A 16,463-nucleotide genomic window follows, 5' to 3' on the forward strand; every position below is an offset into this window, starting at 1 on the left:
AGAGTATGCCAATAAAAATGGAAACTTACAGTAAATTCAAGACAGTGGAGATCAAATGCTGAGTGTCTTTTGATATGCGTAAAATCTGCATTCAAATCCAACAAAACACTATTTCTTATTGACATTTATGGATCCCATTATATGTACTCAAGACTCTACAGTACATCTACCTTATCCAACTTAGCTTACAGTGTTATGGACGGTAGACCTTACGTAACTTTAAGCTGTTCAGGACATGTAATCCATTAAACCCGGACTCAAAGAGTTCCCTTTAGCCACTCGGCCGATGATGTCCAGTTCACTCATCTCCAACTAACTGATCAGTCTGGTTATGTGTAGCGGTTTCATTTCAGGATTAGCCGTTCAAGCAGGCTAATTCAAGCCTTATTCAAGGACATCTTGTACATGCTGTGGGGTACATTGTTGTCTTGTTTGATGATAGTCATTTATGCAGTTTAGCAGCTATTTTTGAGCACAGAATCAGTCACAATCAAGTATCCAAAATATTTGTAAGTTATGGCCAAAAACCAGCTTTGTAAACTACAAGAAAACATCTAACAAATATTATAAATGTGCAGTTGACAAGATGGTAACCATTTAGGAATATAAAAATCAATGCTTTTTTAAATAAAATCCAATTAAAATAATTGTATTATATAAAAAAAATACAATTATTTTATTTTTTTAATTACAATATAAAATAATTATATTATTATTAATTATATTAATTATATAAGTATTATTTATGTAATTATGGCAATAGAATACAATTAATTAAAATAAAATAAATGTAGATCTAATCTACATAACGGCAATAATTAATCATATGAATACCAATATTTATTTTATTTTAGATATTAATATTTACATATTTTTAAAATAAAAATATATTTGTTCAGAAGAAAAAAAAAAAGAAAGAAAAAAGGAAATAGTCCTGACATAATCTACTTCCAAAAATAAAATAAAATAAAATAAAATAAAATAAAATAGAATAGAATAGAATAGAATAGTCCTAACATCTTGCTGCCAACATCAGACCAAAGCCACTGGAAAAAAGAGGGAACTGCCAGGTAAATGTACTGAAATTGTGAACAGGCTCTCGGCAAAAACCCCACAGGAACTGGACATGCCGAGGCAAAATGGCTTTTTTGGAGGTCAGAGATGCCAGTGTGTTTACCCATGTGACGGAAAGATAAAGACGGAGAGAGACAGGCGTGGGAGGAGCCGCTGTGTTACTTGAGTAGGAGGGAGGGCGGCCCGGTGCCAAGAAACCAGGAGCAGGGATCTCCAGAGAGTAATGTGCAACATTAAGTCACTTTGTTAATCTGCCTCTCTGCTTCTCCCGAGGGCAGCAGGAGAGGACAGATATCTCCTCGTCCTGTGAAGAGCGGCATGGTGCCACCGAAATAAAACAGCGCTGAGATAACACCTAGATATGACTGAGACAGTCTCCTGAGGGGCCATTAGACCCAGGACAACATCCAGAGAAGGGCAGAAAGACCTCCTAGCTAGCAGCTAACGCATTGCAAATTAGCTGTGGTAAAAGGGCAACCTGAAGGGGAATGTGTCATTCATGCCCACATAAGTAAATTTTGAACAAATCCTGTGTCTGACTGTGCAGTCAATGAATATGTATTTTTAAAAAATGCCTCAGAGTAGTAGATTAGCAGTTAGCGCAAATGCTAAACACAATGCCGCACATACCTCACAGTCAGTGTAAATTCAAACCCAATTTACATTAATTTCAGAACAACCATGTCCCGTCCTTTCTCGACAACACCTATCAACACGATTTTATCATTTTCTGCAGAAAAAGTGCCTGGCAACTAAACTCACTGCCACGATGCTAATGTCTTTTTAGCATGATGGTAAGTGGTTTCTAGAGCATTTTAGGTAAATAATTACCACAACAGATCCTTTAAATTTAGAAGTATTCAGAACAGAACAAGAATGAAAAATAAACATGAAACCAACATAAATTATAGTGGAATTAATTATAAATAACATATAAACAACACCAAGCCTAAACAATTTCTATAAGTGAAACTGAAACTACATGTGGGAAATGCGCTATACAAATAAACACAGCCTCACATATCTCATTTGGCACAAATGTTTTGCGTGCTTGACATTAATTGCATTATATAAGTCCCAGCATGTTTCATATTATTAAAAAAGCAACTTGTATTCAGAAGAATACTGTATTCTTTTTGTTTTTAACATTTCCATGATATTCTTATTCCTAAATATGGCGTATAAACAATTTTTTTGCTCAGAAATTTCACAAAGAATTACAAAGAATTGGCAAGTAATGCATTGAATTAAACATGCAATTTGGAAATATAAAGACTTAAATTTAAGTATTTTCTTGTTAAACATTCTCTAATAATCCTACCACAAGAGTTATGACTTGTCAGGCAAAAATCATAAGTTGGATCACAAAGTAAGATATTTCAAAGAATTTCGGTAACAATAAATATAAATGTTGACTACCATGGGTTCAAAATATCTTCTTTAGTGCCCAACAGAAGAAACAAACTAAACTAAACTACAATCTTCCAATATCAGACCAAGGCCAATAATTAAACAATATTTTTAAAAAGCTAATATTGGCTATTTTTTTCTGAAAACAAAACAAAAAAAAACAAAAAAAACTTGAAACCTTGAAAGTGAGAAAATTGTGAACTTTTTCATTTTGGGGTGAACTATCCATTTAAGGTTAGGGGATCTCAAAGCGGTAATAAAGACCACTAATAAAGACCTCAAAAAGGCAGAAATAAACAAAAAGCCATCTATTTCAAGACAGCCTCTGGCATAACTTGGCTAATGTCAGTTAACACAATTGAGATTGGAGCCTGTACAACTTCATAATCACCATTTTTCAGGGCATCTGAAACGCTGAAGACGTGCCAGGCAGCGGAGGAACTTGTCGGAGCACGTTGGAGCAGATCCTCAGAGCTCTTGGCAGACCCCGGAGGTGTCAGACAGCTGACTCTGACTCTCTCTGCAAACAACACCCATCAGCTCGCACAAATGGACATAATGGCAGAAAATCTTCGCAGACGGCCTCATAAGGAAGTGACATCACTGAGTAGAAACAATAAAACATGCCTCTTCCCATAAACCGCTCCACAACACAGAAAATTGGAAGTACCGGCAAATCTCATCGTTCTGAAGGGCCTGATGAGCTTTGCTGAGATAAAAAAAGTTATACCATCATTGAGAGGGTCTGATAGCAAGCCGGTTGCCAGGGTGTTCTAAGTGGTTTTAAGCCCAGTGCTACAGTATGTGGTTGCTAGGGTGTTGTTATGAGGTTGCTAAGGTGTTTTGAGTGATTTAAATCACAGCACAACAGTATGTGGTTGCTATGGTGTTCTGAGTGGTTTCGTTGCTAGAGTGTTGTGCGGTTGCTAAGGTGTTCTGGGTGGGGTTAAGCACAATGCTACAGTATGTGGTTGCTAAGGTGTTTTGAGTGATTTAAATCACAGCGCAACAGTATGTGGTTGCTAAGGTGTTCTGAGTGGTTTTGTTGCTAGGGTGTTGTTATGCGGTTGCTAAGGTGTTCTGGGTGGGGTTAAGCACAATGCTACAGTATGCGGTTGTTAGGGTGTTGTGATGAGGTTGCTAAGGTGTTTTGAGTGATTTAAAGCACAGCGCAACAGTATGTGTTTGCTAAGGTGTTCTGAGTGGTTTTGTTGCTAGGGTGTTGTTATGAGGTTGCTAAGGTGTTGTTATGAGGTTGCTAAGGTGTTTTGAGTGATTTAAATCACAGTGCAACATTATGTAGTTGCTAAGGTATTCTGAGTGGTTTTGTTGCTAGAGCACTTCTATGCAGTTGCTAAGGTGTTCTGAATGCTTTAGTACATTGCTGTTATATTCTGTGGTTGCTAGAGCATTTCTATGATATTGCTAAGCTGTTTTTAGCATATTTACCGCCTAACAACTTAGAAACGTAATGGTACACTCGTGGTTTCATTCATGAATGCAGCACAGAACGGTGTTTAATAGTTGAGTTTAGGGGTTTATCCAGGTATAAGCAGCATTACACTGCTAATCAACCTCAACGACCCAGCGGCCTTCAAATACATACTGTAAATGTTCAAGAACATCCGTTCTGCCAGCTTTCCCCCCAACTGTATCTCATAGAGAGGGCTCCTACTTCTCTTTGCTGTCTATCAGGGGAGTGTGCTATGGCTCAGAGCAGCGGCCGCCAAGAGACTGTATCAATCAGTGCCGGAATGGGAACGAGTCACTCTCCGCCCCACCCTTACGGCTCGCCTCAAAACTTCCCAAGGACAAAGAGGAGACAGCGTTTGTCTTTCTCAATGAGAGCACACGAGCTGTGGAGGTTAGTCGTACCACGGAACGAGACCAGCTCCCAGACGCCCCGCTACATTCCCATATCCTGAACCCACGGCTCCTGGTGGAGCACTGTGCGTGAACAGCCATGGGCCATGTGAGTCCAGGTTGATGCTGTCCGCTTAGCGTGAGATTAGAGAGATCTGATTTTGGCTCACACTACAAAAATGATTCTATTAATCATATTCAGTAAAAAAAAAAAAAAAACACACACACACACACACACACACACCCTTAAAATTAGATAGATTTAACTTAATGTGAATCAGTTATTATAGTTAAAATGACAAAAAAAGCTAATTTCAGCTAATTGCCAATGCAACATTTCCCATTTTTGTTTACATTTAACTTGGAGTACTAAAATAAATACAACGGAATAAACTAAAACGAATACATAAAATTTTTTTACAAATTTAAAAGCTATATAGACATAATTTAAAAAATACTTAAATGACATTTAATAAATAAAATTACATTTTAATAAAATAAATTAATAAAATGAATAAATTAAAGTAAAAAATACATTTTAATAAAATAAATAAAATTAAAGTGAAAAAAATAAAAATTCAAAATAATGGCAAAACTTGTAACATTATATCCATGAAACTACAATAAAATTCACTTTTAATTACGCTTAAACCTATTATAGCATAAACTTCACAGAATTATATTACACATACACTTTAACACAAGGGGAAAAAAAATGCTAATGGGGTAAAAATAAAGAAAAATAAACTAATTCAAGACATTTTCTCTGAAAACAAGTTTAGCCTAGCCTGGTATGCTGCACTTCCTTATATGCCCAAATCAATGGAAAATCTCAAATTATGTCCTAGTTTTTTGCAGGCCTTTCAGTGACCTAATTACAAAAGCTAAAGCTTGCAATCACTGTCAGCAACGATTGAGCTATTGCAACAATTCGGTTAATAATCTGGCGAATAACTCTCAACTATGACAGCGTGAGCACAAGGCATTTTGGCGCATTGCTCATAGTTGGTTGCTCATTTGCATGGCTTCCTTTTGCTGAGGAGATGTGTGTCACACAGCTGTGTTCTCTCAGTGTGTGTGCGCCGCGTTTGCGCTTCATCGCTAACCAATACACACTGCCAACTGAAACTCTGTGGCCATTCATAGCCACATGCTAAGATATCACTTCTGTTTTCTGTTACATTATTGTAAAAGCAGTGCATTCATGACATTAATACTGTGCTGCTCAGTATGTGATCATTTAAATCTACACTTTTTATCTATCGACCTATCTATCTATCTTTTTTTTTTTTTTTTTTTACAATATACAGTTTTTTTGCATAAGTTAATTCTACCTGATTTAATGTATAAACTCAGGGAAAATAAACAAACAAGAAATATTAAATCGAGTTGAAATAATGTTACTTCGTAAGAATAATGAGAATGAAGAATGATATGAGGCACAAAACTGGTACATGTATGTAAGAAAATGATTAATACAATTATACAATTTTAGCATCTTAATCCATACATATTTGTCCACAGACTGCCAAAACTGACCAATCAGAATCAAGTATTTCAGAAAGCTAGTTTAGATGTCATGAAATGATGTATACTACAGTTTTAATCAAAAGTGACAGTAAAGAAATGTATAATGTTACAAAACATTTTCATCTAATTCAAATAAACCTTCTATTTAAAAAATCCTGAAAAAAAGTATCATGGTTTCCAAAAACATATTAAGCAGCACAATTGATTTTAACCTTGATAATAATAAGAAATGTTTCTTAAGCATTAATTCAGCATATTAGAATGATTTCTGAAGGATCATGTGACCCTGAAGACTGGAGTAATGGCTGCTAACTATTCAACTTTGCATCACAAGAATATATATAAAAAAAATAAAAAAAATAATATTTCACAATATTACTGATTTTACTGTATTGGTGAGCAGAAGAGACTTCTTTCAAAAATTTTAGTTAAAGGCCCCAAATCTTTGAACACTAGATTACATTTTTAACAATAATAATGTAAAGTTTGTTTTATTTGTTAATATGCAGCAAAATATATCAGTAAATATATATATATATATACTGTATATATATATATAAGTATAATGTGATTTTTTTTTTACGTCAAAGCTGACTGTATATTATTTGCCAAGAGCAAATGCATACTTGCCCTGCTGTTAGCAGTTCACGGCTTAGACACAGACCTGTGATCGATATCCTTAAGTGTTTTTGTCGAGACTACCCGACGCGGAGAACAGATCTCGCCAGCTGGTTGGCTCTGACATCAGAGCGAGTCTCGCGTGTAGGCTGATCTCTCCGCTCTTGGCGCTCAGAGCTGCTGGCAGCGTGTACGGGACCGTGCTCTCACGCAGCAGGTAAGTGACCTGAAGAAAGCAGGTGGCCGTTTCTACCTCTGATCCGTTGAATTACACCCTAAAGTTTAATATTTCATTTTGGTGGTTTGTTTACATCCTTAACCTTAAGTAAAGTCACCAGTAATAGCGATGCTAGCCTATTCGCCTTATTTTGCGATGTGGAAGTAAGCTATTTTCTTTGATTGTGTTTGTTTCATTGGCCACTATAGGTAAATAAATAGAAGAATAACAGTACAAAAATGGTAAAACTATTTGCGGTACAAACCAGTGAGTTAATAATTATGACAATAAATTAAAATAAGAAATACCCATTTGCAATATCAAGCAGCAAAACTAGAGGTTTTATACAGCTAGAAATAACTGGAAGTGAATGACACGGGAAGCCTCACGCACTGAAGTTACAAATGGACGCCCACTCTTACGTAAAAAATACGGCGAGTTGATTTTCTAATGGATTGTACGGTGGCCGAGAGAGCTCAACGCGCTGCAACTTAAGAAAACACATGCAAATTGAAAAAAACACCAGCAAATTAAGAAAACATCTTCATCAGTTTGACAACACACGCGCTCCAAATCCTCACAACACATGCAAATGAAGAAACGCGCTGCAAATCCTCACAACACATGCAAATGAAGAAACGCGCTGCAAATCCTCACAACACATGCAAATGAAGAAACGCGCTGCAAATCCTCACAACACATGCAAATGAAGAAACGCGCTGCAAATCCTCACAACACATGCAAATGAAGAAACGCGCTGCAAATCCTCACAACACATGCAAATGAAGAAACGCGCTGCAAATCCTCACAACACATGCAAATGAAGAAACGCGCTGCAAATCCTCACAACACATGCAACTCACCTTTCAGTTCACGGACAACGGACATCTCCACTGACCAATAGCCACTGCACAAAACAAATCCCAGTCGGGTCCGTCACTTTTTTGGGTCCCCTAGAAACATTTCCGTTGTGGTCCGTGCTATTTGCAGCGCGTTTCTTCATTTGCATGTGTTGTGAGGATTTGCAGCGTGTGTGTTGTCAAACTGATGAAGATGTTTTCTTAATTTGCTGGTGTTTTTTCAATTTGCATGTGTTTTCTTAAGTTGCAGCACGTTGAGCTCTCTCGGCCACCGTAGGATTGAGCTGCAGTATGTTCTACAGCTCACAGGAGTTTTAGATGTAAAGATCAAGCCTAGAAAGACCAGAGGCCAAATTCATGAAACATTCTTAAAAAAAAAATATCTTCGTAACTGCTATTTCTTTTAACTTAACTTTGTATTCCCAACAACATTTAGGAATGTTCTAAAGATAAAACTTAAGAATAATTTGAATTCCTGAAAAGAATGTTCGTAAAAATCATCGTAAATAGCCTCTTAAAGTTCAGATAACCCACAACTTGTCTTAGATCCCCAAATGTACGACCTTTAATGAATACATTGGTTTGTTTCAATTATTAAGCTTTATAGCACAACTCAATATATATATTACTACTACAAGGGATGCCAATGTAAACAATGATTGTTATTATTATTATAAGTGACTTTTTGCAAAATTTGAAAATTCAGAAACAAGTTGAAATTCAAAAATCGACTCTAATAGGGACCTTATTTTTAATTTTATAATCATGACCATTTCAGAATCAAATTTAATGCCGAGAGATAACCTCTTAAAGTTATTATTCTTACACAAATGCATCAATTCACTTCAGAAGGCCTTTATTAACCCTCTGGAGTCGTGTGGAGTACTTTTGATGATGGATGGATGGATGCACTTTTTTTGGGCTTCAAAATCTTGACCACTATTTGTACCTTTATAAAGCTTGAAAAAGCCAGGCCATTTTATAATATAACTCCGATTGTATTTGTCTGAAAGAAGAAAGTCATATACACGATGGCTTGAGGATGAGTAAATCATGGGGTCATTTTCATTTTTGGGTGAACTATCCCTTTAAGAATTTGTCAAGAATTCCACATAGTAACATTCTTTAGGATTTATCTTAAGAAACATCTTCTTAGGATTTTTGTGAATCCGGCCCCTGAAGTTTACTGGCTAAATGTGCTTTACTAGATCTGTTTATCTCACCCAGTATCTGCATCATAAGAATTGGATTGGATCTGGCACTGGCGGTCTGGAGGTCTGGGTGTGGGTGTTTACAGCAGCATGGGAACGATCTCATGGGGAGGAAGTGACGTGAAAACTCGGGAGCATTGTAAACCAAACCAGGATGACGGCAGATACTCAGCTCGACGGCCCCCTCAAACTCCCCCTCGCAGACTTCCTCTACCAAATATACTGCGCATGTAAACGCAGCAGATCCAAAAATACAATTATGAACTTTTTACCCTGAGCAACAGAAGCAGTGGCTGAAACTAATGTGTCATCAAAACTGAGACAAACATTGTTTACAAGCGTCAAATCAGAGGTGTTTTGGGATATGTGACTTCAAAAACCAACATACTTTAATTAATTTACAGCTCTCAATGCTTTCTGTGTCTTCAAATGCAGAATCGAGATGCTAGTCTTCTCTAGACACTCATTTTGAAAGTAAACCTCATTGTGGGAATTGGCAGAAAAATTCTGTCACATAATCAAAGAACAAACTTACATGATTCGAGCAACATGGTAAGGCCTAAAAAACACCACAAACATGAAAGTTTGCTTCAACCAAACGTGGATTGCATCTCTGTAATTTTGAGGATGGAGAAAAGAGGTCAGTGCTATAGTTAAGCAATATGGCATGAGATATTCACCATATAGCACAGTCTTAAAGGGATAGTTCCCCCCAAAATAAGAGTTCTGTCATTATTTACTCAGCCAAATCTTTTTAAAGGAACCCGAAAGTAGATATTTTGAAGAACAACATTGGACCTCATTGACTTTCATTGTATGCTGTTTTCCACAGAATACATTACATACATTCCACAGAAAAAAAAATTGCATGTTGTAGTAGCTGTTAAATATATATTGTCTAGAATGCTGTATTAACCAATTAGCATCCAGAAATGAAACGATCAAATTAAAGAATGGTTTTGACTCCTGCCGTCAAGCTTTGTCGGTAACCGTCCTTCATCAGCTGGACTTCTGTAAGACCTCAGGAGGTCAAGAATGTGCATTTGTCCTTTGAGAGACACCTGGCTTGGGATTCTTGCACCGTTTGAAACCTGTCAGTGTGCAGATGTCATAACAACCCAGTCCAAAAGATGGACAGACAGACCCATGAGCCCAATGAAACGGCTGACTATCCCGTTAATGGGAAAAACTGGACAGGATTCCAGTGGCGTGTTACAGTGGACGCATTATCAGTTACCTCAGAGCCAACAAGTCACATCTTAAATACTTTAACTAAACTCACACTAAACTATGAACACATGATCCACTAAAAATATCCCCAGATATATCCCCAGTCGAGCAAGGGGGGTTGTGTTCACTGATTAACGTTATATACGGCCCACCGTACAAAGAGTTCTCTGTGCGAAACCTCCTTACTGGAGGATGTAACGCAGTGAATTGAGCATTTTACACCAGTGACAAAGATAGATTACATGACAGTTTTTTTTGTGTGGCAAAATCAAGCTGTGCCAAAAAACTGCGTTAAGAGCAAGATCAGCAAAGCCACAGACCAGGAGAGCTTAGGCTTCATTTATTAGCTTTTCTAGGGTTAAAAATCAGGTTGAATATGCAGAGTGCAAAAATAATGAACACACACACACACACACTGGTTTTCTTCATTTACAATCATAAGAATCCATATTTTATAAAAATTTTAGATATGTAAAAAAATTTATCTTTTTTTAAGTTTTATTTTATAGGTGTATTTATATAAATATATTTTACAAGTACATTTAAATTTTTTAGATTCAAAAATCATTTTAGTGTTATATAATGCATATCAAATAAAAAAAAATCAATATAAAATATTTATATATTTAAGAAATCTTATGCAATAATAGGTGTATATATATATATATATATATATATATATATATATACACAAAAAACTAACACATAATGCTTTTGTTACTTAAATATATATAAAATAGTTTAAAAATTTGTCATTATAAAATTTGTACATTTGCATCAGAAAACCTGGCTTTTCTATAATGACATTTTTTTCAAATGTCTTCATTCAGGAGGTATAATCAGCACAGCTGTTTTTTCAAGAACGATGATGGTGTTTGGCTGCATTTCACTCAGTGGCTAATGAAGAAAACCAAGGAAAGTGCCATGGAGGTCTGACCAGCACTCGGACCACCCAGCAGGATAACCTACACAACTCCTATACTGTCTGCACTTGTCTCTATAGCCAATATGCTACTAATAGCTGATAACACCACAATTACAACTTCATCCCATCAAGCTCTTTATGAAACTGCTGGTTTTTCCTTAATACGACAGCAAACCGACGAAGCTCCTCAAACTAGCTTTGAAATCATCAACAGGCCTCTCATAACATCTAAATCGAGAGGTTTTTGGATGATTAGCTTTTCCAAATAATAAAAACCTTCAACGGTAGCTTTACTTACAACATTTATTCATCAACTTCTCACCATCAAGTGATTCCGTGCACAGCTTGTGTGAATGAAAACACAGTGGCTGTTGTTGTCATAATTTAGTTGCTGTTAAGTTGTCATCATTCACCGCTAACTAATGCAATCACACGTCAGGTTTATAGTTTCCCGATGGCAATAAACAGTCGAAGTGTGTGCCATACTTTGAGAGGCACATTGCAGATTCTCAGCGCATGGCACACATTTCCTGTCTGTGTACAAGTTTGTGTTCTTGCCTCTCTTTCAATACTAACAACGTGCATACTAATAAACTCTCACAAAAAGGCCACAATGAATGTTATTAAGTATAGGGAGGAGCACTAGGCTTTCCTGGATCACATTTTGCCCTTTGGTCATTATTATTGTACAAGCACCAGCGCAGAGCACTTCTCTCATCTAAACGGCTGGGAACCCCATCCTGGATATTCCAGGTTAACTGTAAAGCCATTCATTTCGGTAAGAGCTGCCATATAAAATAACTTGTTTACAGTTCTCCAATCACCACAGCGGGGTATAAATAGAGATGCGATTCATATAAATTACACCATTTTGGAAAAGTTGTTTGTTTAGTGTTACCTAAAGCACCCCAGACAACATTTACATTTTTAAAAATGAATAAATAACAATAAAAAATTATGCATAGCATAAGATGTCTGGATTTCTAAAATCACAGTTACTTGTTATACTATTCCATATTTTATAGCTTTTTAAATATACTATTCTAGTATATAATATTATATGACAAACTATTCTATACTCGACTAATATTACTTGTAAATGATTCTATTTTATGGCTACTTTTTGAACTACATTATAGTATATAATATTAAATTACTTAAACTATACTATTTTACCTGTAAAACCATTCTTTTCTATACTAGTGTAAACTATTACTTCTAGTGTATATTACTATACTATTCTTGTATACAACTGTATACTTATACTTTTCTATATTACTTCAGTATATACTATTCTAATGCTTGTTAAACAGTACTAAGCTACTCCATACTTCAGTTGTACTATTCTATTTTAGTATATAATATTACCTATACTTCACTAGTATTACGTGTAAAACTGTTCTCTTCTATACTACTGTAGTATACTTTTCCATAGTACACTATACTATTCAACTGCTTGTTAAACTATACTATGGTATTATTCGATACTAGCTAATCATACTATTCTATTAACCAAAAAGCTTCTAGTTTTGACAGTTCAACTTACTTTGTAATGCATGAGTGTGCCAGGTCCAGAAAGCATGCACACGCTGGTGTTAAAGGTCCAGAACTCCTCACACGCTCTCCAGAACCGCGTCAAAGCGCTTCATGTGCGCGTCAATGTGAGAATGATCGCTGAACTCCGCGTCACTCATTGGTTTTGACCCACGCAGCGATGGAAGCGAAAGCGTTTCTTTAAATAACAGGAAAAAACAACTGAAGACGTCCAGAGTTATCCTGGGTGGATCAGCAGTGTTTGAGATCTCCTCTAGTTTACTGACACAATCCTCACGAGCGTCTGTTCGTAACACAGGAGAGAGAATCATTCTGTCTCGCTCTCTCTTTGTAAAGGGGGCGGGGCTAACGCGTACTGTAACACACCCGCACGCGTGTGACGCGACGCGTCCTACTAGAACGCCTAATCACCTAAGCGTCAGCCGCGTCGCGTATTTGAAGGGAAACTTACTGTACTTAGTTACCAATGTCTTTGACTATCTTTTATATTTATTTTTTCTTCACCCGACTCTATTTACAGTTAAATTAATACACATTAAATAATACAATATTACGCGCCGACATGTAGCGCCTTTGCGCTTCGGGTGTCCCGAGTTCGAGTCCCTGCTCGTGGACCTTTCCCGATCCCACCCCCCCTCTCTCTCTCACCCACTTCCTGTCGACCTACTGTCCTATCTAAATAAAAGGCATAAAACGCCAAAAATAAATCTTAAAAAAACCAAAACAAAACAATGAATAGCCTAATTGTTGCAATCAATATTTTAATTGTTATATTAATATATGTATATTATAATTTCATATATAATTGGTTAATTTTAAATTGTTATTAAATTGAATAATAAAACTAAATGGTAACATTAATTAAACATATCATGTGTAATTATTATGTTTGTTATGTAGCCTATACAGTTTATATAAGGAAATATTAAATAGGCTATTTAAAATGAATTGTATAAAAATAAATAAACAAAAAAAAATTGTAATTTATTGATTTGTTAAAAAAAAATAATAAATTTTTCTTACCAATCACTTGCTCAAAACCTGTTTCAACTTCACTATCTTCTCCCTCTGAATCCTCACTGCTTTTGTGTCTCCATCAAATTGGTTTTTAGGCTTTCAGGTCCTTCGTTTGGCACCTAGAAAAATTTTATATTCATCAAATGACATGAGTTAGTTATTAGTCTGGGGAATAATCATTGAAATTAGAAATACACATTAAAAAGCATCAGTGAAGTTTAGTGACAGGCGGCAGAGACATGCGTCTCTGTGACTCATGAGCGCAAATTAGTGGCGAGTTGGAGTATTGCACTTCAATCCAGACACCACACATCCTTTCAATAACGATAACAGCTCGATCAGAGGGCTTATGTATTTGTTCATTCAGCTGAGACCGGGTCTGTTAACGTTTTTTTAAAGTTTATCTCGATAACTGAGCATTAGGGAGAGAGCAGAAACAGTTTAACCACTCTTGTCCAAGAAAAGCTATGTGTGTGTGCTTTAATAGACACAGAACACTGACAACCCCTTTACCTTTCCAACACTTTTCCTGGCAGGCCTCTCATGCTGACACTCACAAAGGAGCACGGGCACTCTGAGGGGGGCATGTTTTTCATTGAACAATTTCCCCTAGAGCTGCCAAGTGCGGGTAAGGGTAAAACCTCCATGTGAAGTTTAGCAATAGGCCTACTTTGAGCGTAATCTTAAGTGTCTGTGAAGTTTTGGTGGTAATTATTAGGATTTGGCAATTGTTTGTGTTTACTAAGGCCACACTGCAGCTAAATTCAGTAATCCTGTTCTGTACATTTACGGGAGTGACCACCGCATTCTACAACCTAATTAACTCCAGAAAAAAAGTATAATAACCACATTTAGCCTATAAACAACATTTACACTTTTATGCAGTGTGTACGGAACCGAAGTGAACGACTTTTAAACGCGTATCAGCGTTGCGGTGCAAGAAATAACAGGGAACGAGGTGCGTTTGTGTTACCAGGGGCCGTATGTATAAAGCCGCTCAAAGTAAAAGTTTAGTCTTAAGTGTGTCAAAATTCTAAGAATGACGTAATTTTACTCTTATTCCTAGACTTAAGAATAAGAGTGATTCATAAAAGTTCCTACGTGTTAAAAGAGGTCTCAGCTCCTAAATTATTTAAGAGAGCTGGAGAGGTCTCCTAACCTAGTTAGGAGTAATAAGATGGCAGCAAAGAGGAGACGACAAACACTTTCCAGCGAAAATATATAGGACTTATATGATAATATGGAGTTGATAAAATGATACAAACTTAATTGTAAAGATTTTTTTTTTGTAACTGATAAAGTAAAAAATGTAATAACCTCTTCCACTCAACAAGTCAATGCTCTAACAGCAGAAATGAAAGTAGTAATACATTTTTTTTGGCTGGAAAATTGGAAAAATGCAGCAATGCAGAATTTTTTGACACTTAAGTCAAAGCTTAAGACTATTCTTAAGAGTATTTCTGAGAAGTTTTATACATACAGGCCCAGATCTTGCTCTAAAAACCAGCAAATAAGAATAAGCACATAATCAACTTCATTCCAAACGCAATAACTTGGAAATAAGTAACACGCCACAATATCGCGACCTGCACCTGCCTAGTTTATTGACTATATACATTTGATCGCTCTATGAGCCGAGCCCAAACATCAAGCTCAAAGACACGTGTGCGTCGCTTATAATACGTGGACATGGCAACACTACATGAGTGCGCTCTGCAAACCTTCCAAATATAAATAAGATGTCGACGGGGATTTAGTTAAAATCGCCTATATGTAACGCGTTACTTTGGGCAAAAATAGCGGCTACCAAAAGCGTGAGTCGGCAAAAAGTTGCTGTTGTTACCAAAATGTCAGTCATGGTAATTTTGAGAGTGAGTTCTGTTCCATACACACAAGGAACTGTAATTTCGGGGATTCGCTCCCGTATTAAATGCGGTGTCACTCCTGAAACTTTACAGTGTGCATGTAGCCTAAGGTCCACACATTTCCATGAATGCTTGATAAAATTCATATCAAGATGAAAATGAGTAACTCAGCAGAGATGCTGCCATAAAAAAAAATGCATTAGGCCCTACAGAAAGACAGACAGCTAGTCCCCAGTCAAAAGATCAAATAAACAGCCTGTCTTGAAGCACACATCAGGTTCTATTTTAAAGCAAACAACAGGTTTGCATTGAAAAGACAAATATTTTAACTTTAACTCCTTTTGGACAAAGTGAATATTTCTGTGTTAATTGAATAGCAGAATGAAGGAAGAACTCATACAGGTTCGGAACAACATGAGGGTGAGTAAATATTGACCACATTTTTATTTTTACTACAATTATTTATTTAAAACCAAGTTTCCTGTCAAATAAGCTACCAGTCATTTTCTCAATCTAGCCTATTTTGTTGTAAATGTGCTGGAAAATTATTTAATGCAATCCCAGAGGACTTGTTAGTAGGAATCTCGACTATTCGTGTCTAACCCATTCACACATTAGGCTATAGTTGTTTGCATGTGTCAGTGAGGCCACGGCTCACGGCTCACGGCTAGACACCTGTAAACCACAACACATAAGCCTGAATACAGAAAACATGCTTTCTATTGTTGTAGTTCACACTCTGGTTTCACTGGGGGAGTCCTAGCGTGCAAAACTCACTTCAAATCGTGCTGCATTATGTTGCTCACCTGACGGGTTCTCAGGCATTTATGTCTCTAAACCTGCCCTAAAGGCACGTCAACCCCGTGTATGTTACATAAACCTGATATCTATGCTTACAGGTATGCCTTTTAAAAATATATATCTCATATTACACTACATTATGCCCAAAATGTTACATTATATTTATGATGTTGCATAAAACATATGTACAAAAGCACAAATACAGCATCAAACAAAAAGAAAAATTAATAATTAAATTGCAAATTGAGAGTCCACCTTTTTTATAAAAAAAAAGTATATATATATATA

General features: G+C 36.4%; 1 long non-coding RNA gene across 1 annotated transcript in view; it reads right to left on the bottom strand.

Annotated features, from left to right (window-relative positions):
* Nucleotides 1–16,463, bottom strand: part of LOC107689490 (uncharacterized) — a 26,563-nt gene that overhangs the window by 1,736 nt on the left and 8,364 nt on the right. Inside the window, exon 2 of the long non-coding RNA XR_001634344.1 lies at nt 13,516–13,628. This is a non-coding gene — a long non-coding RNA (uncharacterized LOC107689490). The remainder of the gene's footprint in view (nt 1–13,515; nt 13,629–16,463) is intronic.

The sequence above is a fragment of the Sinocyclocheilus anshuiensis genome, unplaced genomic scaffold (assembly GCF_001515605.1).
Source record: "Sinocyclocheilus anshuiensis isolate Anshui unplaced genomic scaffold, SAMN03320099.WGS_v1.1 scaffold393, whole genome shotgun sequence".
Taxonomy (NCBI): domain Eukaryota; kingdom Metazoa; phylum Chordata; class Actinopteri; order Cypriniformes; family Cyprinidae; genus Sinocyclocheilus; species Sinocyclocheilus anshuiensis.